Below are 26,613 nucleotides of genomic sequence, written 5' to 3'. Positions count from 1 at the left end.
AGATTTCAAATCCCGCCCGCGGAGATTGCAAAACAGGGACCTGCGGTCCTTTCTTGTGGGCCACCATCACACTTCAAAGGACCAATCTGGACCGTCCATCAGGAGCCCACGGTCCCTATCATCCAAGCCTAGGTGGCGAAATTTCAAGAAACAACGAAGATCGGTTTTCAACCGTCTAATCGGAGGATGAATGGTGCAAAGAAAAGTCATGTGGGCCACACCGAAACCAATGGAAAACCGTTGCTTCCCGAATAGTTTTGTGAGGTAAAACTACTGAATGGAGTGGATTTCCATGATGACGCAGATCATGGGCCCCACTAAGAATCAGCGTACTTTGATTTCCGCAGGTTGCGTGTTCGAAGAAACCCGGATGATCCGGGTCATTTTACGAGCTTGGCTCGGATCAGGCCATCGATCCTAACCATCCAAATCATTCCTTCGGGGTGGCCGACCATCACCGAAGAACCTGAACGGTTCAGATCGTGCACTTGACGGATCATTTCGCTGAACACCTCACCCAGACGGACCTGCTATGTCTCTTTTCACTGCGGAGATGCCGCGAACAGACTCGACCGATTCCAGCTTCCGGCCCTTCCTTGCTATAAAAGAAAGAGAGAAAAAGAAAAAAAGGATCGAAGTTTTGGAGGGTGGCTGGACGTGAGCAGGAAGAGAGAAGTGATATCTGGTTTTTTTTCTTGTTCTTTTCTTTTTCTTTTTCTTTGTATTTGCTTTGTTTAAACGGTCCAGCCTATTCATGTGTGGCTAAACCTCTTAGCTAGGGCTAAGAGGTGAAGCTTGTAGTCTGATGGGAGAAACTTTACTTGTGCCTATTGTTTAGACTAACTGATGTTGATTTTTGTTCAAATTAAAAGGAGTACTTTCAGTTATTTTTAATGGTTTGTTGTGATTAAAATTACAATAGATCTACAATGGTTTTGAGTATTTCTTCCTCCTTTTGATGTTCATGATGTCAGGAAGCTCTGTTGTTCACCATCGTCTCATGGGCATGGTCGGATGGCGGTATCATTCCTAACTTTCATGCATTGTTGATTGGTTGGTAATTAGTTTAATTCTGTTGTTTGCTTTGTCTCTTGGGCATAGTTTAATGATGGAATCCATTCTAATTCATATACCTTTCATCTCGTGAAAACTAAATCCAGTAAGTTCAGTTTAATTTCCATGATTCGTGATGCAGGCATAAGATCTCCCTGATCTCTACAAGTGGATCCTCTGAATCCCTAGTTTCCTTCTTCTGAATTTCTTAAGTTTTAGATTAATCTCTCACCATTATTCATCACTTTATATTGGATTTAGATTTCATCTTAGGCTAGTTCTATTTCTACCTAGTTTCAGGTAACGTACGAGTATCAGTCCCTTGGGATTCGACCTCGGTCTCACTAAGTTTATTACTACATCACAACCCTATACTTGGGGAGTGAACACTGGGTTGCCTCCCAGGAGGGCTAAGTTTACCGTCTTCAGCCAGACAAATAAAGTAAACTACCCTAGTCCTATGAAAGCGATAAACCCACCTATACCTCCATCAGACTAGGAGATCAATTCTGTTAAACAGGAGCAGTCGGAGGCATGGACATGTCCTCTGAATCAAATTTCTCGACAAACGGTTTTAATCGATGTCCATTTATTTTAAACTCTTTGCCATTGTCGGGATCTCTTATCTCAACGGCCCCATGCGGATAAGCAGTAACAACAATGTAAGGGCCGGTCCAACGAGATCGAAGCTTACCCGGAAAGAGATGAAGTCGAGAGTCATACAAAAGGACTTTCTAACCTGGCGTGAATGATTTCCGTAGAATATGTTGATCATGAAACGCCTTCATCCTGTCCTTGTAAATTCTCGAGTTCTCGTACGCATCGTTCCAGATTTCTTCAAGTTCATTTAATTGAAGTTTACGTAGCGAGCCAGCATTGTCCAGATTAAAATTCAGATTTTTGATCGCCCAGTACGCTTTATGTTCCAACTCCACAGGCAAGTGATAAGCTTTTCCATAGACAAGTCTAAAGGGAGACGTTCCAATAGGGGTTTTAAAAGCAGTACAGTATGCCCATAAGGTATCGATCAATCGGATTGACCAATCCTTACGATCAGGGTTAACCGTTTTCTCTAGGATATGTTTGATCTTCCTATTAGAAATCTCAGCTTGTTCACTTATCTGTGGATGGTATGGGGTGCTCACCTTATGAGAGATACCGTATTTCCTCATTAAGCTCTCGAATGGTCTATTACAAAAGTGTGAGCCCCCATCACTAATGATGGCTCGAGGCGTCCCGAACCGTGAAAGGATGTTCTCTTTTAAGAATTTAATGACTGTGCGATGGTCATTATTTCGGCACGGAATTGTTTCGACCCATTTAGTGACATAATCTGCGGCGAGCAAAATATACAAATTTCCAAATGATTGGGGGAATGGTCCCATGAAATTGATGCCCCAACAGTCAAATGCTTCTATGATAAGAATGTGATTCAAAGGCATCATATTTCGACGGGACAATGCTCCCAATTTTTAACAACGCTCACAAGCCTTGCAAAACTCTTGAGTGTCCCTGAACATAGTGGATCAATAAAAGCCACACTATAAAATCTTGGCCGTTGTCTTTTTAGCAGAAAAGTGACCACCACAGGCCTGTGAATGACAGAAGGAGATGACACTCTGATACTCGTCATCTGGCACACATCTCCTTAGAATTTGGTCTGGGCAATATTTGAATAAATATGGATCGTCCCAAAAAAAGTTACGCACCTTGGTAAAGAATTTCTTCTTATCTTGTGCAGTCCAATTCGTCGGTGTGGAACCTGTGGCAAGATAATTGGCAATATCAGCGAACCAGGGCGAATGGGAGACCCTGAACAGTTGTTCATCAGGGAACATGTCATTGATATAGGTCGCCTCAGGGGAATCAGAAGTATTAAGGCGAGACAGATGATCGGCCACTATGTTCTCTACTCCTTTTTTATTTTTAATTTTCAAATCAAATTCTTGGAGTAGAAGGATCCATCGTATCAAACGGGGCTTAGAATCATTCTTAGAAAGGAGATACTTGAGTGCCGCATGATCTGTGTAGATAATGATCTTGGATCCGATCAGGTAGGACCTAAATTTATTTAAAGCGAATACTATGGCTAGGAGTTCCTTTTCCGTAGTCGAGTAGTTCACTTGGGCAGAATTTAAAGTTCTACTTGCGTAATGAATGACGTAGGGCCTCTTATCTTTTCTCTGGCCTAGAACCGCTCCAAGAGCATAATCAGAAGCGTCGCACATAAGCTCAAAAGGAAGGCTCCAATCGGGTGGCTGCATGATAGGTGCAGTGGTTAACATGCCCTTAAGCTTGGTGAAAGCTTCCTGGCATTGCTCAGTCCACTCGTATGGTGCATCCTTTTGCAGAAGATTACATAAGGGACGAGAGAGGAGACTAAAGTCCTTTATAAATCGTCTGTAAAACCCTGTGTGTCTTAAGAAGGATCGCACACCTCTGATGTTCTTGGGTGCAGGTAAGTTAGAGATAAGATCGATTTTTGTCTTATCTACCTCGATTCCCTTGGACGAGATGATATGCCCAAGGACAATTCCCTTCTGAACCATGAAATGACACTTCTACCAATTAAGTACCAAATTCTTTTCTTCACATCTTCTCAGGACACATTTAAACTTCTCTAAGCATTTGCTGAAAGATGAACCAAAAACAAAGAAATCATCCATGAAGACCTCTAGATATTTCCCCACCATATCAGAAAAGATACTCATCATACATCGCTGAAAGGTGGCAGGGGCATTACATAACTTGAATGGCATCCTTCTGTAGGCAAAGGTGCTATAGGGACATGTAAATGTAGTATTTTCCTGGTCCTCAAGGGCGATTTCAATCTAATTGTATCCCGAATACCCATCAAGAAAGCAAAAGTAGGAATGACCAGCTAGCCTTTTCAAGATTTGATCGATGAAGGACAAAGGAAAGTGGTCCTTCCTTGTGACGGTATTCAGCTTCTTGTAGTCAATGCATATTCTCCACCCAGTAGTAACTCTGGTCGGCACGAGTTCATTATTGGCATTGGCTACGATGGTGATCCTGGACATCTTAGGAACCACCTGAGTTGGACTCACCCATTGACTATCGGATATGGGGTATATGATACCCACATCTAATAGTTTAAGAACATCGACCTTAACTATTTCCTTTATGTTTGGATTTCCTCGATTCCCTTGGACGAGATGATATGCCCAAGGATAATTCCCTTCTGAACCATGAAATGACACTTCTACCAATTAAGTACCAAATTCTTTTCTTCACATCTTCTCAGGACACATTTAAACTTCTCTAAGCATTTACTGAAAGATGAACCAAAAACAAAGAAATCGTCCATGAAGACCTCTAGATATTTCCCCACCATATCAGAAAAGATACTCATCATACATCGCTGAAAGGTGGCAGGGGCATTACATAACCTGAATAACATCCTTCTGTAGGCAAAGGTGCTATAGGGACATGTAAATGTAGTCTTTTTCTCGTCCTCAAGGGCGATTTCAATCTAATTGTATTCCGAATACCCATCAAGAAAGCAAAAGTAGGAATGACCAGCTAGCCTTTCCAAGATTTGATCGATGAAGGGCAAAGGAAAGTGGTCCTTCCTTGTGACGGTATTCAGCTTCTTGTAGTCAATGCATATTCTCCACCCAGTAGTAACTCTGGTCGGCACGAGTTCATTATTGGCATTGGCTACGATGGTGATCCTGGACATCTTAGGAACCACCTGAGTTGGACTCACCCATTGACTATCGGATATGGGGTATATGATACCCACATCTAATAGTTTAAGAACATCGGCCTTAACTACTTCCTTTATGTTTGGATTTAGTCTACATTGTGATTGCCGAGCGGTCTTCTCATTATCCTCAAGATATATGCGGTGAGTACAAATCGAGGGGTCGATTCCCTTGAGGTCCGCTATCGTCCATCCAAGGGCTCCCCTATGCTCAATGAGAGTAGATATAAGCATACTCTCTTGTTCTTTCTCTAGGTGGGCAGAGATCACCACCGAGTATGTCTCATCTTGACCTAAATAGACATATTTCAAATCAGAAGGCAAAGGTTTTAGGTCAAGCTTCAGTGGCTTAAGGTTAGACGATAGAGGCACTACATCAGTTTGGGGCAACTCTTCAAATTGTGGCCTCCACCGGTTAACTTCAAGTACCGATGCAGTATCAAGCAAGGCACACGTCTCCCTAATCATGTCATCATCAAAATTATGGGGGTGGGTCAAGCACATCTCTAGAGGGTCAGAGAATAAGGTCAGATGTGTTGTATCTTCCACTAAAGAGTCAATCATGTTAATGTCGTGGAAATCGTCATCATCCTCTAAGTTTCTGCCGTTATTTAAAAAGATGTTTGACTTCAATGTCATATTCCCAAAAGACATAGTCATGACACCATTCCTGCAATTGATAATTGCGTTTGAAGTGGCAAGGAATGGGCGACCAACAATGACGGGAATCTGAGTGCTCATGTTATTGATGGGTTCGGTGTCCAAGATGATAAAATCTAAAGGGTAGTAAAATCTATCAACTTGGACCAACACATCCTTAATTATCCCTCTTCGTACACGAACAGAACGATCAGCAAGTTGTAGTGTGGTTAGGGTGAGTTTTAATTCACCCAAACATAACTGTTTGTATACCGAGTAGGGAATTAAATTGATGCTCGCTCCTAAGTCAATAAGTGCATGATCAATTCGATGGTCCCTGATTACACATGATATGGTTGGGCTACCGGGATCTTTGAATTTCTGTAGCACGTCTTGCTTTAAGATGTCACTCACTTTCTCAGTCAAGAAGATCTTTTTTTTGAATACTCTGCCGTCGCTTGGTCGTGCATAAATCTTTCAGGAATTTGGCATATGAAGGTATCTGTTTTACGACATCAAGTAGAGGAATGTTGACTTTCACTTGTTTTAACACTTCTAGGATATCCTGAGAGTTAGAGAGAAGTTTTGGTGCGACCAACCGTTAGGAAAATGGAGCAACTGGCTTTTCTAAAAGTTCCGGTTCTAATTTTTGTGGGGCCTCACTAGATCTATTATTGTTGTCCTCTTCTGGTTCTTGAGGCTTTTCAGGCCTAACTGGAAGGGTTTTATCAATGATCTTCCCACTCCAAAGAGTGGTGATGGATTTAACATGCCCCATTTGATTTGAAGAGCTGGGATCACTTATCTCGTATTGTGGTTTAGGATTGGGGAGCAGTTGTGCATGAAGCATCCCCTTTTCTATAACCATCATACGTGAATCCATCTTTTGTATAAAGTCTCACATTGCCTGGGTCAGCTCTTGCATGAAATTTTGAACCGGTTCTCCTTGAGGTTTCCCCTTATTTGGATTTTAATTGAAGAAACCTTGAGGGATAGCAGTTTGTCCATTTTTCCAACTAAAGTTTGGATGATTTTTCCAACCAGGATTGTACGTATTAGAGATTGGTCCATTGAAAGGTCTTTGATAAGTATTTACGGCATTGGATTGTTCATTCAACACTTCTCGAAAGGCGGGTATCGTAGGACAATTTTCAGTTGTATGAATGTTGCAATCACAGATGCCGCAAACACTTTCATTAAACTTATCATTCTTTCCTTCCATGGCCTCAACTTTTCTTATGAGCGTAGTCACTTTATACTTGAGATCATCTTCTTCTTTCAAGAGATACAATCCACCTTTCTCCTTAGATTGAGTCGGCTAGACGTGGTGTTCGATTTTGGGTAATAGTCTCATGATTATGTTTTTTCAGCAAGACTATCGAGGTAATCCCATACCTCGTCAACATTTTTATTAATGAATTCTCCATTACACATTGTCTCGACCATTTGGCGCATGGAAGATGTCAGTCCATCATAGAAAAAATTTGTAATGCGCCACGTTTCAAAGCCGTGTTGTGGGCATGAACTGACCAAATCCTTGAACCTTTCCCAACATTGGTAAAATGTTTCATCCTCTTTTTAGGTGAAGTTCATGATTGCTTTTCTAAGAGTAATCGTTTTATGATATGGAAAAAATTTCTTTATAAATTTCCTCTGCATATCATTGCATGTGCCAATGGATCTAGGACGCAGTGAATGTAACCACATCTTAGCCTTCTCCTTCAAGAAAAAAGGAAAGAGTTTCAGCCTGACTGTGTCCTCAGACATATTTTGAAAATATAAAGTGGCTATGATCTCATCAAACTCTTTCAAATGTAGATATGGTTCTTCAGATTCAAGCTCATGGAACTTAGGAAGGAGTTGAATAATCCCTGGCTTGATGTCCATATGTCCTATATTTTCAGAAAAAATCATGCATGAGGGCGTACTCACCCTCGCTGGTTGTAAATAATCTCGTAAAGTACGAGGCGAGGGTGCTTGATTCACCTCATTCTCATCCTGAATGTCCTCCACCCTAAGTTGAGGTAGAAGAGGTTGGTTTTCAGCCATCACTTCAATTAACTCAGGAAATTTTGAGTGGTGTCTAGTCATGCGATGGATAGTTAACCCCTCAACTAATCCTCCTTCAGTCAAGATACGTCGAGTGTTGTCACGGGCCCACTTGGGCATGAAACACTCGCAGCCCTCAATCAAATTCGAAACCTAATCCTAAGAAAGGAAAAGAAAATCTAGAAAGAAAGAGAGGGTTGGAAAGAAGTTACCAAATTGGAGTCCCTAAGTTAAAAACTTGCAAAAGAAAACAAAACAAGTCAGTTTCTAAAGAGAAGGTCTAAAATTAGAAAATCCTTAAAAAGAAATATAGAAGTAAACTAGTTTCTAAAAGAAGAAATTCATAGAAGAAAGTGGAAATTTAAAATAAATTAGGAAAGTCTTAAACTAGTAAGTTACTAAAAGAGATCTGAAAAATAGAAAGTAGAGAAAGAGTTTACCGAATTAGAAATTTCTATCTTAAAAGCCTACAAAATAGGAAAGTTAGTTTCTAAACAAAAATTCTACAAGTAGAAAATTTCTAAAAATAAATTAGGAAACAAAGTTAGATTCTAAAAGAGTTAGAATTAGAAAGTTAATAAAAATAGAAAGTTAGTTTCTAAAAAGGAAAGTTCCAGAATTAGAAAGTTTCTAAAAATAAAGAAAAGATGAGTTAGTTTCCAAAATTAGAAAGAATTTCTAAAAAGGGAAATAACTAACCAAGTTTCTAAAAACAAAAGAGGAAAGTTTCTAAAAATAAACTATTTCCTAAAAATAGAAAAATACTAGAATTAGAAAATTTGTAAAACGCAAACCCTAATTCTAAAAATAGAAAAAGTAGAGGAATTAGAAAAGGATTACCAATTTAGAAGTTTATGTCAGGATCCTACAAAACATGAAACAAGTTAGTTCTAAAAATCAAATAGAAATAAAAATCTAAAACTAAAGTTAGTAAAATCCTAATTTCAAACTAATTCTAAAACTAATTAATTTCAAAGAATCGTAACCGTCAATCCCCGACAACGGCGCCAAAAACTTGTTCACTCCCCAAGTGCAGGGTTGTGATGTAGTAATAAACTCGGCGAGACCGAGGTCGAATCCCAAGGGACTGATACTTGTACGTTACCTGAAACTAGGTAGAAATAGAACTAGCCTAAGATGAAATCTAAATCGAATGAAATTTAGGGAATAGTTGTGAAATAATTATGTAAAACTTAAGAGAAATCAGAGATAAAAAACTAGGGATTCAGAGGATCCACTTGTAGAGATCAGGGAGATCTTATGCCTGCTCCAAGAATCATGGAAATTAAACTGAACTTCCTCTGATATAATTTTAAAGAGATGAAAGGTATGTGAATTAGAATGGATTCCATCACCAGACCATGCCTTTGAGACAGAGTAAACAACAGAATTAAACTAATTACTAACCAATCAACATGCTATGAAGGTTGGGAAGGGTACCGTCATCCGACCATGCCTAGAAGACGATGGTGAACAACAGGGCTTCTTGACGTCATAAACATAAAAAAGGATAGGAATATGCTCAAAGCTATCGCAGACCCATTGTAATTTCAGTCACAACAGACTATTAAAAACTAAAAACATTCTCATTAATAAACTAAAATCCACATCAGTTCAGTATAAACAAAAAGCACAAGCGAAAGATTCCCCCATCAGACTACAAGCTTCACCTCTTAGCCCTAGCTAAGAGGTTTAGCCTGATCCAAACATGATTAGGCTAAATCTCTATTAAACAAAAAGAAGAAAGAAAAGGAAAAGAAAAGGAAAAGGAAACAAATCTTCTACTCTCTCTTTCACGTCCAAAAAGCTTAGCTGCCCTCCAGATTCAATGCCCTCCTCCACGTTTTGGAACTCTTTTTATAGCTCCTGGAGTGGCTGGAGTAGTGGAAATCGAATTTGGAAAGCTATCGCACGCGCAGCGAAGCCTTTTCACAGCCAAGTTCGGGGCTTCAAAAATCGCCACTTTCCTCGCTCAAATTCTAAAGAAACACCGTCCCTTAGAACTTTCTTGGGTCCTCTACATGATGGACGGTTCAGATCGTTGAAAATATCGTGATTTGGGCCATGCAACTCCCTGAAAATTTCAATTTTCACGGACGCACGCTATTCGCACGTCATCGTGCTGACGTGTTCGGTGGGCCCCGCAGTGATGTTTTTGATAAAATCCACCCCGTTAATCAGATTCCTCTCAAAATTTTGGTCAGAATGGACTGGTTTTTTGTGGAGTTTTGATGCAGTCCACTGCTGTTTTTCTTCCGCCGTTCATCCTGCGTTCTCTAACAATTCACGTGCGTACACGTGCATGGGACCAAAAGGCAAGCTTGGTGAGGGTTGTAGCTACCCCCTTGATGCAATTGACGGTTCAGATCATCGAACCAGATAATGAGTAGAGCCCACTAGCCAAAAATGGATGGACAACGTCCGTCCGCTGTCCCTGCGTAAGAAGAAGACAGGTCAGCCTGTCTTTGACCGGGCTGACCATCTGGTGCACGGCCGGTGCTTGTACACTATGTACATACACTGTATATGTAGGGTCCACTGTGATGTTCGTGAGACATCCGCTCCGTCCATTTGATGTGTCACTCCATTTAAGGCGTTGAGAACAAAATTGAAGTATTTTCAGATACCAGGCGGGCCCCAAATCACTGATTTATGGGCTAATCTGTCAGTTGGGCCACTTTCAGAGGGATTCAATGGTTGAAATTTGACATGTACGGTTAGTTTTTGGTCCTCGAGCCATGTATGAAGTTTCGAGCCGAACAGATGATGGAAACCTAGTGATCTTAAATTTTGGCTGACTTTCAGGCCGCTTGAGCTTCAGTTTCTCAATTTTCACGGATCCCTGGCGTGTAATTCCGTTGATATCGGTCCCCTGGAGTCCGTCCCTTGCCTTTGGTATCATCAGAGCATTAAATCTATGTTTTATCATCCTTTTTCAGTCTAAGCTCGTAAGTACACTCTGCATCACAAACACGATTAAATCAACCATTAAACAGTATTATGCTTGTAGATCCAGGTAATAACTGGGGTCTAATATGCAATATTTGACCCTCAATAATGGGCGAAGTTGGCGGGCACGTCCACTTAAGGCAGTTTCTTAGTTTAGCATCTGAGATGTTCCGCCCTGGTCTCGGCTCGGGACATTCTTCTCTGGATAACGATGAAGATGAAGACAAGGACGATCCCCCAGCTCGGATGTCCTTCTTCGCATGAGTATGAGCCGTCGGCTCGGAGGTTGTTCCCTCAACTTAGGTGCTTTGATGTTGCTCTCTTCATTAGTGTTCATTATTTCGGGTGTTCTTTTGTCCGATTGGACTACAAAGACGCTGGTCCTCGGAACTATAATGGGTGCGAATCTTCCCATAGCATACATTATAGCCCATGAAATGTTCTTTGAGCTTGGTAACAAAAATGATACAAATATCTCAGGTGGACCACACCAAAGGAACATAGTGGTGATTGAACACCCACCCTAAAAAACTTTTTTAAGCCTAATGTAATGTTTATTTGCCATCCAACCTATTGCTATGGTCACACAAACTTAGATGAGTGACATAAATCAAATAATAGCTTCATCTAAAACTTTATGGCCTGTAAGAAATTGTAATGGTGAGAATTCAAGCCCAACTGTGTGGTCTACATAGGATTTGGATCTACCTCATCTTTGCGACCATGCCCTGTAATGATCTGAAAAAATATACAACACATAAATCAAGGTGGGTCCCGTGGTCAAGACCTCAGCTAAGCTGTTAATATCAACAGGTCTGTGGGTCCCACCATGGTGTTTACGTGAAATCTACCTGACCACATGGTTTGTCACCCCATATTAGGTCTACGTACGGACAAAAACTCTGCCCTATTCTTGTTTCAATCGACTTCTTCTTGTTCCAATTGGACTATATAATCAGAAGCAGTGTACAGGAAAATACTAACCCACCAAGCTGTTTTCGTTCCTATATCCCATTAGTATAATGAATAGGGCTGATGTTTGGATCTCAGGCCTAATTTTGGGTAATGTATCTAATGATTAGAGTGGATTTTATATAATCATCACGGTGGGCTATGTAAATATCCACCGTGACCGGTTGTCTCCCAACTGTTTCCCTTGGCATGTCCCAGCCGGATCACATGCCAGCATGATTTTTTTGGCCATGGGGCCTATTGTAGGATTACCAATCTAATGGTATGAGTAGATCTCACGTATTTATCCAGGTGGACCTAAAAAATAAATTAAAGAATTAGTAGTCTGAAAAGTCATCTTTAGTCAACATATCACGCATCACGATTAAGAAGAGTTATTTCACCTCTTTGGGTGTGCTCCGTTCTTACTGTTGACAAAAAACCCACCTAGTCCATCAGGTGTGTCACAACATGTTCGGTCCATGGCCGAAAATTCAACTCTGTTCGTAATTCAAGTGGGTCACATGAATCATGAGTATACCAGACAATGTTCACTCTCCAACTCTGCTCATAATTCAAGTGGCCCACTTGAATGACAGATGGGCATGAGTTTTGGGCCTCATGGCTAAATATTAATTTGACATCTAATAATTGGAATAGATTTTATATAAGCATTATGCTAGGCTCTATAGTAATTGAGGCAGAACTTTTCTATCAACTTTTTGGTTTAATGTGCCTCACCTGAATAACAACTAAGCCTGCTTATTTGGCCCTCGGGATATCATGGGATTACAATCTAATGGTTGGAGTAGATCTCATATTGGTAACCCCTTACAAAATCAAGGGACTTCTGTTATCCTTTTAAAATTTCTCTGGCACCCTTTTTTGACCCATCATGGCTCATGCTGCGTTTGGGCTTAGATTATTTAAAGATTTGGACTAGGCTTGGACAGAGCTTGGCCCGGCCTTAACTCAGACCGTTGACACCCCTATGTACAGAGCCAATTGCTGACTAGTGTGATATTTCATCTTGATCATCTTATAACTCAAAGCGGGAGTGTATCTCGTATGTACGTGTACCTCAACATGATTCACTCTTATAATGTTTACGTGCACAATAATTTTTGTTGTGCAAGAAGCAGATCAAGCTTTTAATTGATGAATATTAGCCCTATCTCATCATGATGGTCAATCTAAATATCTATATATGTATGACTTTGTTATTAAATAATCTCATCCATATATATAAATTCAAATATAAAAATATTCCAACATAATTATATGAATAAATATATACATGTATCAACAACAATAAGTAGTTACACCATGCAATATTCATGCTAAAAGGATGATTCAGACAATAGATCCATAAAGTTAAATCATACATATGGCCTACTTGTATTGGTACCATGCATGTCCCACTTATCATTGGGAGGAGATGGAATTCTCTGTGCCTTCACACCCTCTGAGAAACGCTGTTGAAACCAAAGGGCAGATTGCTTTGGGTATCTCTTCAAACCATCTTTATAATCCACGTAATTAAGGCCAAATCTAACGGTGAAACCATCTGCCCATTCAAAGTTGTCCAACAATGACCAAGCAAAGTAGCCCCTCACATCCACACCATCCCTGCCAACAATTCAAATCTCCACCGTCACTCTGTAATTTTAGAATAGACCACCCTAACGATTTTGATTATCTGACTATCTTTACATGTGGACCACACATTGAAAACATCAAAATATGATATGGGAGTAATTAAATGCGCGCAACCACACCTGATGGCAATTTGAGTAAATAAAAGATGGTCATGATGGTAGTCGATCCTCATGTCGTCTTGCAGTGCTTCCTCCAATGACAAGGAACCGTTGTTGAACTCATCTACTCCTGCAGCAATATAAACGGACATAAATACTTCTCTATGTAAGCAATCTATGATTGTCTGTACAGTGTCAACAACGAGATAGTGGCCTGTTAAAAAATGAGAAAGTAACAAAGCATTCTAGGTAGTACTAGTCTACTAACTTACCATTCTCAGTAATGTAAATAATGGGGTTGTTGTATCTTTCCTTGAGGTCGACCAATACATCTCGGATTCCTTGTGGGTACACGTACAACCATTTTGAAGCAGCCTGCAATACAGGTTCTAATCAGTGCACATATTCCAAAATCACACCCATACAAGTGATGAGTGGGGCAGGCCACTTCCTAGGGAGGTATATGATCCTTCAATCCAGTGATCATGGGTTGCACTGGCAGTAAAACAAGTAAATGAGCACTTCTTGTCCAAGCCATAAGCCGCATCATACATAGAACCATGTCTGGTCGTGCAGATATGTTACCTTAGGTCCGATGGGGATCCCATTTCCCTCGACTGTTACAAATGATAATAAAATAAAAAATAAAAAAATACATTCTCATAAAAATAAATTAAAATTTAAAGTGTAGAGAAGCAGAATTCCACTAGGTTTTAATCATATTTACCCGTGACATTAACATGTGAATCGGTTCTGTAGCTTACTCGGGTGATCTGGGCCTATGAAATCGAACGATCCTCTCAACATATCAGATTGTTCTTTTGTGAATTTCGGTAACTGATTTTCCACGTAGGACCTCATGCTAGGCGGATATTCACCATCGGTTAAAGGATCAATAAACCTGAATAAACCAAGATTAAGTAGCAATTTTGTAATTATAACAAGGTGAGCTTGCACTTAAAAGTGATCATATCATGAAATGCTAGATAGATTTTGTTAATACTCATGATATATGCACACCTTGCATGGTGCTGCACAAATTTAATTTGCTCAAGCCATTGCTTGCGGTGGGTACACCATTTTTGTGGGGTATGATGATGCCCCATGGCATGCTCAAAAGGACCAGGTGACATGCCACGGAGATCCACGCAGTGTATTTTTACGATGGCACGCATGAATATTGAAATTGTAATTAGTGTCAAAGCCAGTGCTATTAAAATCCGGACTGTCTATTCAAACAGCTTCAACCACAATTAAAGACCTTTCCTATTTGTTATGATCTAAACTACGTTTGGGTTGTGGCGCAGGGAGGGACATGATGAGGTCAATCACTGTCTTCCTCATTGGGTAATTACTCTAAATCCATGGAGCTCTCTAGACTCCTCACAGAGTTTCCTCTAATCCATGGGGGATAAAAGCAAAGCAAGAATAATTCATAATAAATTTGAAATAACTTGATTCTTCCTGGATAAATAAAAACATAATCACAACTCTATAAAAGAAGGAAATCAAGCATAGGAAGGAGTTTTAGACTTAGACTCCAACTCAAACACCCTAAAAACGTGACTTATTATAAATAGTAAACTTATTATTTATAGATGAGCTTTATTTCTATTAGACTTTGTGGTTTTCAGTCAAAAATAATAAGGGTCTAATTTGGCCCAACCACATTATTCTCCTAACATAAGCCCTTTTCGTGTTGTGCATAACCTCCACAATTCAAAAGGATCAAAAGTTATACGCCAACTAAAACTTAAATTTATAGTAAAAATGAAACTAAATGGGACTTTTGACTGTCGATCTTATGAAATATTGCAAATCTGGCGTGCACAACCCGACATAATAGGTTGGTTGGCTTAAGAAGGTCCTCCTACCCCAAAATGATGTATAATATGTTGAAAAACTCGTCTTGATTTGCGAGATACAACTAATTTAAGGTTATGACAGTTTGGACCATTTCTGCATCCAATTGGGCCTTCTCTATTGCATCTTTGCCATGAAAGTGTCAACTACCCGTTATACATCAGGTTGAAAAATGCTTAAATTGAGCTCAAATATAATTAATTCATTTAGTTAATTTAGATAATTGATTTTTAAATATGACAATTGATCACCTGTAAAGTGGTTAGGTCAAATGGCAGTGGTGAAAAGTTAATGAAACGTATCCTAAGTCCAATGGAAGTTGATTGTCTAATAATCCAATATGGTGAAATTTGATTGGTTAGAGATGAGCACTTCATCGAACAACTTTCAAATATGCTATGCGTGAACCATCTCTTAAGGAGGCAAGTGGCCTAATAAGTTGAAACTAAATAAGAATTAGTTTTGACTGAAACAGTTGAGCCAATTGAGTGATCAAAATTGTTGAAATGATGTGCCTCACCATGGATGGATAACAGCTCTAAAATTTGTACAGACGGGAGATCACATTCATCAAATTTCTGGCATTATTTTGGCATATTATTGTATTTTTTTTTCGCTGTCATAAGGTAGGCATTAATGCAGGTTGAGATCTTTCTTTTTTTTTAGCTTGAGAGATCTTCCGGGCATCCCCTATCCACTATGGGACCCATCAAATCAACGGTTTCGATCACCTAAACATGGGCCTATTTGCATAAACTTGTGAATCTGGACACTTTTCATGTTTGGGATGCATACGTAGACCTGCCATGTGATTGTCACTTGAAAACATAGAAGTTAGGAGTTTCCATCACTCACCATCCAATCATAAAGTCCATAGCTCGTCGGGCAGCATCATAGTCGGATTTAGATGTAGATAGCGGTATATACCAGTAGGCCATATTGATTATCCCTATAGTCCTCTTTTGAGATTCCCGTAAAGAGAGTTCATCCAGACCGTTGAAATTGGAGATTGACTTTAGCTGCTCAAGCAGGGTAGTTTAATAGTTTGTAAAGCAAAAAGGGTACGGGATTGCGTCTGAGTAAGAGAGTAAATCCTGTGGGCCCTACCCTGGTGTATGTGTCTTACTCATATCATCCATTCATTTTTCAGCTCATCTTAGGGCATAAACCCAAAATTGAAGCACATCCAAAGCCCAGGTAATGGACCACACTACGGGAAAACATTGGAATTGAATGCCTACCGTTGAAAACTTGTCGGGGGGCCATAGGAATTTTGGATCAATCTGATATTTGTGTTGCCCCTTCATCCACGTCTATGTAACCTTATGAACAGGTTTGATGCCAAATAAACGTCACCGTGGGCTGTAAGAAAGTTTCAATGGTGGATGTCATTATCTCCATTGTGTCCTGTACTGTGGTCCATTGAGCCTGGGATATGCTTAGATTTTTGGGCCATATCCTAAAATAAGCTGATAAAGCAGATGGACAGCTAGCGTGGATATAACACGTACATCACGGTGGACCCCACAGTTTGGCAAAAAGGGACGGCTGGTGAAGTATTGAGTAAAGAATAACCTCCACTAAGTACACGTGGCACATATGATAACTAGACCCCACTTTGGACAGCCTAATACGTGTGGATATCGGTCTACACTCGATTGACAATGGGCCCAAATTTTGAATAGTTCAGATTTCAGTACATTGCCAAATGTACGGATGATGAGATCCCAGACTTAAAAGATGTGAACACAAACACCCAACACGTGCTGACGAGGCACATATGTGCAGGATCAGGGACGTTCATTCGAAAGATCCTCACTGCACGTGTCGTATTCTAAAAATCGAGCCAGTAGTTTGCTTTCTCTCATGCCAGGTCGTTTGTAAATGGGAAGTTACTTTAAAGGACCATGGCAAGAGATAAAACTTAGTTACCTTACTTTAGGTATCTAGCACGTTAATTTCTCTCATGCCAGGTCAACAACTGAACGTGCATCAAATCCACCCCGTCCACCAGGTGAACCACCCTTTATTTCGCCCTAATCTGAGGAATCAGACTGATTCAACACTTTGCTGGACCAGATCATATAATTATATATAACACCTGTAAATTCAAGTGGTATGACACACCTGCTGTGATTTTTGGGTAATTCTCTCCTAATCGGATTCGCAGTGATCCCTCCCAGAGATTTATTACCTGATACTAATCCTTGTAGTGTCTTACAGTGGTTGCATGTGCAAGAAGCAGATGGTGCACCACAATGTACGGTTCCGTGGCAGAATTCCCAAAAGGGCAAGTAGCCATTTCCCCGGAAGAGCAGCGACCAGGAGCCTCCGTTCCCCGTCCATACCCACCAACACTGTACACCCACGGCTCGTTCAAGGTGATCCACTGCTTCACCCTATCTCCAAATTCTCTAAAACATATGTCTGCGTGGTCTCGGAAATCAGCCCTGTAACAACATTTGCTCAACTGCCTGAGCGGTGGGATTAGAAGGGATTAGGTGGGATTGGATTCAAAAAACATAATTATTACCCAGGGCAGGGATTGTCCCTGTTGCCATGGGATAAGATTAATCCCATGCGTTGTTGATAATACGCTGGTACATTGAATGGATATACTTACCATCATTTGAAATTACTTGAGAATAACACACGTGTTATATCTAAATTGTTCATTTGTTTTGTAACCTCATTTTATGGCATGAGCCTAAAAATGAAATAGATCCAAAACTTATGTGGCCCTAAAGAAGTTTTCAATGGTAAGTATTGAATCTCCATTGCTTTCTACGGTGGGGTCCACTTGAGCTTTAAATTTACCTAATTTTTGGCCCATGCTCTAAAATAATCTCGATAAATGGGTGGACGGTGTGGATATAGCCCACACATCATGGTGGGACCTACAACAACTTGCCAACATTGAGTGAAATTGGCAAGGACCCAATGCAATTCCATTTAATGTAATTCCAAGCTATTCCATTCTTCCCAAAACATGGAGTGGAATTGGCACAGGACCACCAGATGAATCCCATCCCACCTAATCGCTTCTAATCCCACCGCCCAAACAGGGAGGGCTTACTGGGCTAGATTGAATGTCCATGACCACCTCATCAATTACTAAATAGTTGGGGCCATGCCCAATGTACCCTGTTTGTTAAGAAATGAGTTGGCTCAGGTCGAGCCTGACTTTATATATTTTTTAAAGAGGGTTAGGTTGTGACCCAAGGTAGTGAGTCGATGGTCAGGTTCTGGTCAAGATTGCCCATCTAATAAATGGGCAGGGCTTGGGCTGACCTTGACCAGACTCCAATGCGATGGATCCACCAGACCGACGGCTTGGATATCAAATCCTGAATAGGCTAGCCCCGATAAGTTCAAAAATCAGGGGCCCAACCAACCATACACATTTTTCAGCTCTGAATGAGCCCAGCGGCTAAGTCTCAGCCAGCAAGTCTCACTAAATGGGGCTTGCATAAGGATATGGGCAGATGATAGGAACCGTCCATTTTCTTGAGGTACAATCTTGGTGCCACAATACATAAATCAAGGGTCGAGGAGATTTGGAAGCAGAGTATACTTACACGACTTTGGAACTCAAGAAGCCTCCATACTCTTCCTCAAGGGACTGCGGAAAATCCCAGTGAAACATTACCACGAATGGTTGTATATCTGCGCACGTGCGAGAGTTGTTTGAGACAGTGAACTTTGAAAATTATGACATGCCTTCCAATATATGGTAATTACAACGAGTCCAAGCTGTGTAGGGCCCACCCATTGTGGGTGTGGAACCAAACAGTGGATCTGGTGACATTTGTGGGCGCACAGTACATTGCAATAGGACGCGGATTGCGTACTACCACCGCCCGTCCCTAGCTCCAAACGGGTAGTTCTCTGGGCGGGCCCACCATGTCGTATCTGTACATCCAATCTGTCTATCCCATTTCTCAGATTATTTTAAGGCATCAAAACAAAAACGAAGTAAATCCAACCGTCAAATGGACCACACCACAGATGACTCTTGCATTTAATGCAACCGACATTTAATGCTTTGTGCATTTTAATGCAACCAAGCTCATTATTTGGTGTGGTCCACTTGAGCGTTGGATCTGCCTCATGTTTTTGTTCATGACTTAAAATAATCTGAGAAAAGGGATTGACGGCTCGGATTTACAGATACATCACGGTGGGCCCGCCCACAGAACTGCCCGTTCAAAGCAAGGGACGAGCGGGGGTTGTACGCAATCCGCGTCCATTGCAAAAATCGTTCCTATCAAAAACTCAGGGATAATCGACTCTCTGGGCTGGACCTAATGAGAGAGAGAGAGAGAGAGAGAGAGAGAGAGAGAGAGTAATGACCGTTGGCTAAGAGCTCGTTGATGAGGTTGTTGTAATACTTGATGCCTTCCGCGTTCACTCCACTCAGTCTTCCGCCTGGAATTAATAGACGTTCTACAATCAATTTACCATGAGATATATCTAGAATTGCGCCATGCATTGTTGAACCAGTTGAAGGTATGGTGAGGATTTGTCCACATTTGCCATGTGTATGATAAATGATCTGGACGGTACATTGTTTAGGGCCTACATGAAAAATGTGACGGAGATTTAACCTGACTGCTCATCCCTTGTGGGGTCCACTGTTATTTAGCCTTGAAAGGGCAATCCTATCATCAACCTTCTGTCAGATTTTGTACATCATAGATTAACGGTTAGGATCGTCCAATCAGCCTCATTTTTTTCCCTTGATCCATCCACAGTTGAAGCCGGTGAATATACAGTCTAGATCTCGCCAATGTGTCAGTCTAAAAGCCACGATGCATGTCTGTCCGTGTAGGCCCACCCTCCACATGTGTCAGCTTTACAGCTGATCCAATGTCCTGGAGCAAGAGAGTTATCATTCCTCCACACCTGTTACCGCACACATGGTACATGTGGATGGTGTCTGGAACGCTCATCAGTTGGGCTCCACCATTACTTGAACAAGAACCAAAATTTTGACAAATAGTAGCTGTCCAATTAATGAACATTTGTCAGCCAAAACATGACCCATGTCAGAATCCTTCCTCCCCTTGGGCTTTTTTTTTTTTTGGGTTAGCTTGTTAGTACACTCCACTGTCAGTGTTAGCCATCCCTAGCCATCCCCACTAGGGAATCGATATCAAGACCTCAGGTGCAAATGGGTTGAGTTGGATGGACGGGTCATCGGATCAGAACCGACAACAAGTAGGCCCGTATCCAAATTTTGGATTCATGGAGTAGGTCTGGTCTAAAACTTTAACCTGAACTATTACATGGTATATATATATATATATATAGGCCTGGACTGTAGTCTCATCCCAGACTGTTTTAAATCCAGGCCGACGCCAACCCAGGTGCAGCTTGTTGACATCCCTAAAGAAGTTTGGGACCTTTCAAAGAAATCAACCTGACAAATCTAATGTGGCCCTTGTTTTAAATGGTTACAAGCGGCCTCCGGTTAATAAATAACCTCCGGCCAGCCGGAAAACTGTAACTCAGTCCGTCGAAGGCGCTTCCCAATTATACGCGCGCGCGCAGATTGATTGTGTGCATATTTTCTCATATGCCAACTACCGGTAAGTTTGCAAGCGGCAGTAGATTGATTTTTATTATGGGTCGTCCTGGAAAGACCCGACTCAAATCCACTCCAATCCGAGACCCAACCAAGGCTGGGAAAATTGGCTAACAGCTAATTTTCTTATGACTATGTATGTAGTTTATGGATATCGGTTGTTCTTTTTTACCCATAATGTTTGTGAAAATAATTTATGGACAGAGTTCTTAAATGTTTTTCAAGTTTACTTACATTAATGTCAGACCATCTGTAGTTGAATTTCATTTTATTTAAACCTTAATATAACCATCAAATTTAGAACATTAATTATTTGTATGAAAAACCACTTGTGATTTTTTACATCTCACCTGTTTTTTACCCATGAGATAAATAGTTCTAGCCTGGGCTGTCCTATTCAAAAAGGACATGTTTAATAAATGGGTCTTTTTTTTTTTTTTTTATTTAATAAATAACTTGGACCCGTAATAGATTGAGTCTGTGGCCAAAATTCCAACCCGATTATTAAATGGCTCTATTCAGAAGCTCGACACAGCCACAACCCATCTGCACGTGTAATAAGGACACATATGGAGCTGATCATACTAGTTTCACAAGCATTACAGTTTAATCAGTTGTATACAAAAGGAGCATGGCTGAGATTTAATGAGAAAAACATGTTAAAAATTGACGGGATTGCCCTATAAATAGGATCTTTTTGGTGAGTAGGAGCCCACTAGTAGAGGTGGACACAAATCAAGCCAGCCTGGAAACTTGGCTTGGATTGGTTTGAAAAAGCATGGCTTCGAATAGAAGTTCAAATCAAACCAAGCCTCATATTCAAGCTTATTTAAAAAAAAAAAAATTAAAAACAAAAACCAGGTCAATACTGAATTGGCTCAGCTTGAAGCTTGGCTTGACTCATTTCGACTTGTTTTGGCTCATAGATTGGATGCACATTATTTCCTGTAACATGATCGATCCACTTGAGCTTTGGATATGATTCAATTTTGGGATCATGTCCTAAAATGATATGTAAAAGCAAATGGACAACTTGGATAATACATTATATATGTACATGAATGCACACTGTTTCCTATAGTTTGGTCCACTTGAGCTTTGGATATGATTTGATTTTGGATCATGTCATAAAATGATATATAAAAATGGATGGACAGCATGGATAATACATATACATGATGGTGGGCTCATAAAGTTTACTCAGTACACTAAAGTGGGATTCAATCGAATTGGCCGATCACTTTAACACTCGCCGTGTAGTTGGTGTCAAAGCTCTGAGGGGCCCACCATGATATATGTGTTTTATCCAGCTGTCCATCAAAATTTCCGTGTAATCTTATCTTTGTATAAAATAATTCATATTATGTATATTGTTGATTTAATGAAAAAATAATTTAAAAAAAAATCAGCTAACCCCATTCAAACTTAGCTCTAATATTATGATATTTGGACTAAATCTAACCAAGTTCATTCACATGTAATCTAAATTAAACCAAGCTCAAACGGTAAAGATAAGCTTGAAGCTCGGCTTATATACAGCCCAAACAAAAAGTGTCACGGAAACAAATCAAACTAAACCTGAGTCAAACTCGGATCACATCGGCTGGTGTAGGGCTCTACCCACTACCCAAGTTACAAGCAACACAAAACTCACCAACGTGTGCATGAATGTGCCTTGTCTGCTCCAAAATATGCAAATGCACGTTACTTCACTGGATAAGCTCCCACACAACTAACTAATTAATTAGAAAAGCACGTGTAGCCTAATGGGTGTGGGTGTGTCAGTGTGTGGTTGGATATTAAATGGGTAGCCTGTCAACATACCCCGGTCATATCCAAATCCAACCCACTCTCAAATATATATAAATAAATAAATATCAAATAATATACACGTATACTTCATTATTAAAATAGTGGACGTAGATTGAACATATCAATTATCAATTTTGACAAAGACATATGCCCCACGGGAGGAGTGGAATGGCCTTTGGTAGAAATGCTCCACCAAATCAAAGGCCTCGTTGTAGAATTTAAATATAAAATTAAGAGTCATAATAAAATAAGGAGTTATTTAATATTCAAGCTATGTATGACAACTGTTATGCCGGTAATCAGAAATTGTACATGTGGCACATACTATCTCAAATTGAACTGAGTAAATTGTGAAACAACTGTTACTAAGTAGCGTTTCCAAAATCATATTGGCTGAGCGATCCTACCCTATGGTTTCAAGATACTTGTTTGTTGAAATGGGAGTATTGGATAATTGTCCAACAAATGTTCAGCAGTCTAAAAACCAGATAATTAAACAAGCTTAAATTTTGGTACATTGTAGATATAACCTGAGGCCTATAATTTGAACAGTTTATATTTTAATGACTTGCTCATCAAGTATGCAATTTTGTTGTGACGTTTTTAGTTTTCTAATTCTGAATAACAACTATCATGCTGTATTTTATGTCATTTAAAAAACTGTTATCTTTTTTTTTTTTCTAATTCTTTTTAGTTTTTGTATTATTATTATTATTATTTATTTTTTAAAAAAAATCACAAATAAAATATGGGTACCCCGGCACTTTAGAGGGCACAGGTATGGGAGCCATTTAAGGCCTAACATGACTATCAATATAAGTGCAGAATCCATTTACGGGTATGGCACGGCTAGGCCTATAGCTCGGCCCTAACCCGGCCCATAGACAACCCTGGTTGATGAGAAGAAAACGTTTGTCTGTGATCATTTCAATTTATTAGAGAGTCCATACTCAGTCGGTGGGTTACTTTTGGGCAATCCAAGCAGTACAAACCATGCTAACTTTAAATGATACGTTAGATCTGTGCCGTTTATTATGCAAAACTGACATAGAGTGGGTCATGGACAGTTTCATGGCTAAGATGGAACAGAAAAAGCCCGGTCGGAAGCGGAAGTGATCCAGACCATCAGAGCTTAAAACAGACATATCTCGCAAACTGGAACAAGCTATCAAACATACCATATATGATTTTGGAGTAAGACGAATTACTTTAGCCACCCAACCCCGTGTTGTCCACGCCGAATTTGTGAAATACCAATAGATCGACGGTCAAAATCTCATTTTATTTTCATTTATACTGTTTATATTAAGTTTTAGTTTGCATATGACTCTTCATTCGTTGAGTTTTAGGAGTTGCATCAAACATGAAAAGTGCTTAGAATAATTAGGAGAACACCATGGTTCAACCAAATAGGACAGTTATTATTTTTAGCTGAAAACCATGTGCACTTGTAGACATCAAGGCTATCTATAAATAGTAAATATACTATTTAAGTCACGGTTTCTAGGAGTTTTAGTTCTATTTTGATTCCGAAACTTCTCTCATGGTTTAATACCCCTATTTAAATGGTTGTGAACTCATTTATTTCATTCATCAATAAATTTATGAATTTTCTAGAATATTATTATTTTTTTTTTCTTTTTTGTTGTGAATTTGAGATGCTCTTGGAAGAATCTAAAGAAGATTTGTGGATTCGAAGTACTTATCCTCGAGGAAGACCATGATTGACCTCATCACGTTCATCCATGTGTCAAAAACTCATGTGAAATGTACCCGAGCATGAAAATCAAGAAATGAACTCATCATATATATATATATATATATATATATAAGCAAGAGTAGAATATCCATAGTCAGTTATTCTTTTTTAATCACGTTCTTGTTCAATATCCTATGGATCACACCTGAAGAGTGGATTGGGAATTTGGGACTGATATTGGGCGAGGCCAAATTTCCCCTGAAGCCCTCCAAATGAGCAGCCTCGATTTCGACTTGTGTGCCAAATTGGTACGTATGGGCACTTATCTATCACATATGCAGATGGATGACTTTCAAGCTGTGGGTATTGAACGGCTCTGATTGATTGAACTATGGGCAGAGTGAACGCTAATTCATGTATTTTGAATTTAAAACTAGTGTTCTCTTACAAGGCAATATTCGGGTCCAAGATATGGAAAATCTGAATTAGTCCAACCCCATTTCCTTCATGATCTTCACGTCTTCCTGTAGCCTTTAACGGTCAGCAGAGCATATAAAAAGAAAAAAGAGGAATTGATTCAACTACATATAATGCACTTTTATGGCACTCATCTGTCACACATGGCAACATGGCACACTTGAGAGGAATCAAAGCAGTGGGAAATGTGCAAAGGAAAGGGAGCATGTTGCCCTCTCACGTGTGCCATATTTTCCTGTGTACTTGCATGCAGCAATGTCCCCAGAACAGTTATATGAGATTGAAACATCCCACCTACTGAGATTGAGACATCACACCTACTAATGTTGGGTGGAGTAAAATGATGAGGACTTTTTTTTGGGCAAAATGTGGGAGCATACAACTTATAATATTATTGATATGAAAGACTGCATCTTTTCATGCACGCCCTAATACTTGAAACCGGGGCGCGCGCTTATCATATGACAAGTAACACACGGAAAATGAGGACATGTTTATGGAAAATTAACATGGAATCCAAATGAAATGGAAACCCATGGAATTCAATGGTCTCATACATGTTCAAGTTGGATGATCACCTGGTGTGTCTTCTAAACTTTGGAAATTGACTTAATATCTTTTTTAGGAGAAATGAATGTCTACAACTTTTGGGAAAAATCTATTTAATTGCTTTATCTATGAAAACTGATTTCCTTCTTATCTTTTGGACGTCCCAAAAATCCTAAAACTCTTGTATAATGTTCAAAGATGTGGCTATTTACAATATAATTTTTCTTGTGGGAATGAAAAGTGCATATGCGTGAAGTAACACTTTGTAACAACAAACGGTTGTAATGAATTGGCCATTCAAAAGAGTCGGGATCATTTGATTGACGTGACTCTTGCACAGTGGCTTGCTCCTAGTTGTACTAATCAATGAATGGTTCAAATCAGTGATGGGTCAACTGTTGTTTCATTTAAAAGTTATGGAGAAAGTGGTGATTGTGGATAAACATCGGGATTTTAGCAGAACTCACCACGCGTGTGTAAAAATTATGTTGGTAATATGATCCCAATCCTTTGAATGGGACCAAGTTGTTATAATCATAAGTTGTGTGTGATGTAGAGCGGGTCGTGGACAGTTACATGGCCAAGATGGATCAGAAAAGGCCCGGTCGACGACAAAAGTGATCCAGACCATCGAACCTTAAATCGGCTGTATCTTGCAATCCGGAATGAGTTATCTGATGTAAAATATATAATTTTGGGGTAGAACGAGCTACTGAAGCCAACCAACCCCGCTACACCGGGTTACGTAGCCCGAAATTATGAAAAACTCCAGGATCGACAGTCGTTTCTCTGTTTTAATTTCGTTTTTACTATAAATAGTAAGTTTTAGTTTGATTATAACTCTTCATCCGTCGGGCTTTAGGAGTTGCGCCCAACGTGAAAAGAGCTTAGAATAATTAGGAGAACGGTTTGGTGAAGCCAAATAGGATACTTACTATTTTTGGCCGAAAACCTTGTGCACTAGTAGACATCACGACCATCTATAAATAGTAAGTTTACTATTTATAGTAAGTCGTGGATTCTAAGAGTTTGAGTTGTAGTTTGATTCTAATTTCTTTCCCATTACTTGGTACCCCTATTTAAAGGGTTGTGAACTCATTTTTATTCATCAATCAATCAATTTCAAATTTATTAGAATTTATTTCTATTTTCTACTTTCTTTCCTTGTGAGTTCGAGAAGTCTCTGTGAGGAGTCCAGAGAAGCTCCGTGGATTCGGAGTAGTTATCCTCATCATGTTCATCCCTGCGTCAATTGGTATCAAAGCGAGGATTCTCCTCGGACCGATGGCAAACAACGAAGGCATGAATCAAAATCCTATGGACGGTGATCCAGGGATTCGTTATCTTTCAGAAAGAATGGAAGCTTTCCACCGGGAGAGTCAGTTGACCATGCAAGGACTGCAGGCAACTCTCGACCGTCTTGTGGATGCGCTACTTCTGTCCCGAGCCCTAGGCGGTGCTCCACCACCCATGGTTGCTGTACGACACAACCCCGATTTTC

At 39.9% G+C, this 26,613-nt stretch overlaps 1 protein-coding gene and 1 non-coding gene across 3 annotated transcripts in view; one reads left to right on the top strand and one right to left on the bottom strand.

Moving 5' to 3' along the window:
- Positions 1-26,613, bottom strand: part of LOC131222430 (beta-glucosidase 12-like) — a 148,494-nt gene that overhangs the window by 25,426 nt on the left and 96,455 nt on the right. The gene's annotated exons all lie outside the window — the stretch shown is intronic.
- On the top strand, positions 6,924-7,030 carry LOC131224489 (small nucleolar RNA R71). Its single transcript, XR_009160969.1, has one exon. It is a non-coding gene; the product is annotated as a small nucleolar RNA R71 (small nucleolar RNA).

This window comes from Magnolia sinica, chromosome 13 (genome assembly GCF_029962835.1).
Source record: "Magnolia sinica isolate HGM2019 chromosome 13, MsV1, whole genome shotgun sequence".
Classification (NCBI taxonomy): domain Eukaryota; kingdom Viridiplantae; phylum Streptophyta; class Magnoliopsida; order Magnoliales; family Magnoliaceae; genus Magnolia; species Magnolia sinica.
Note: the sequence above shows the minus strand (reverse complement) of the source record. Positions and strands in the feature narration are given on the sequence as shown.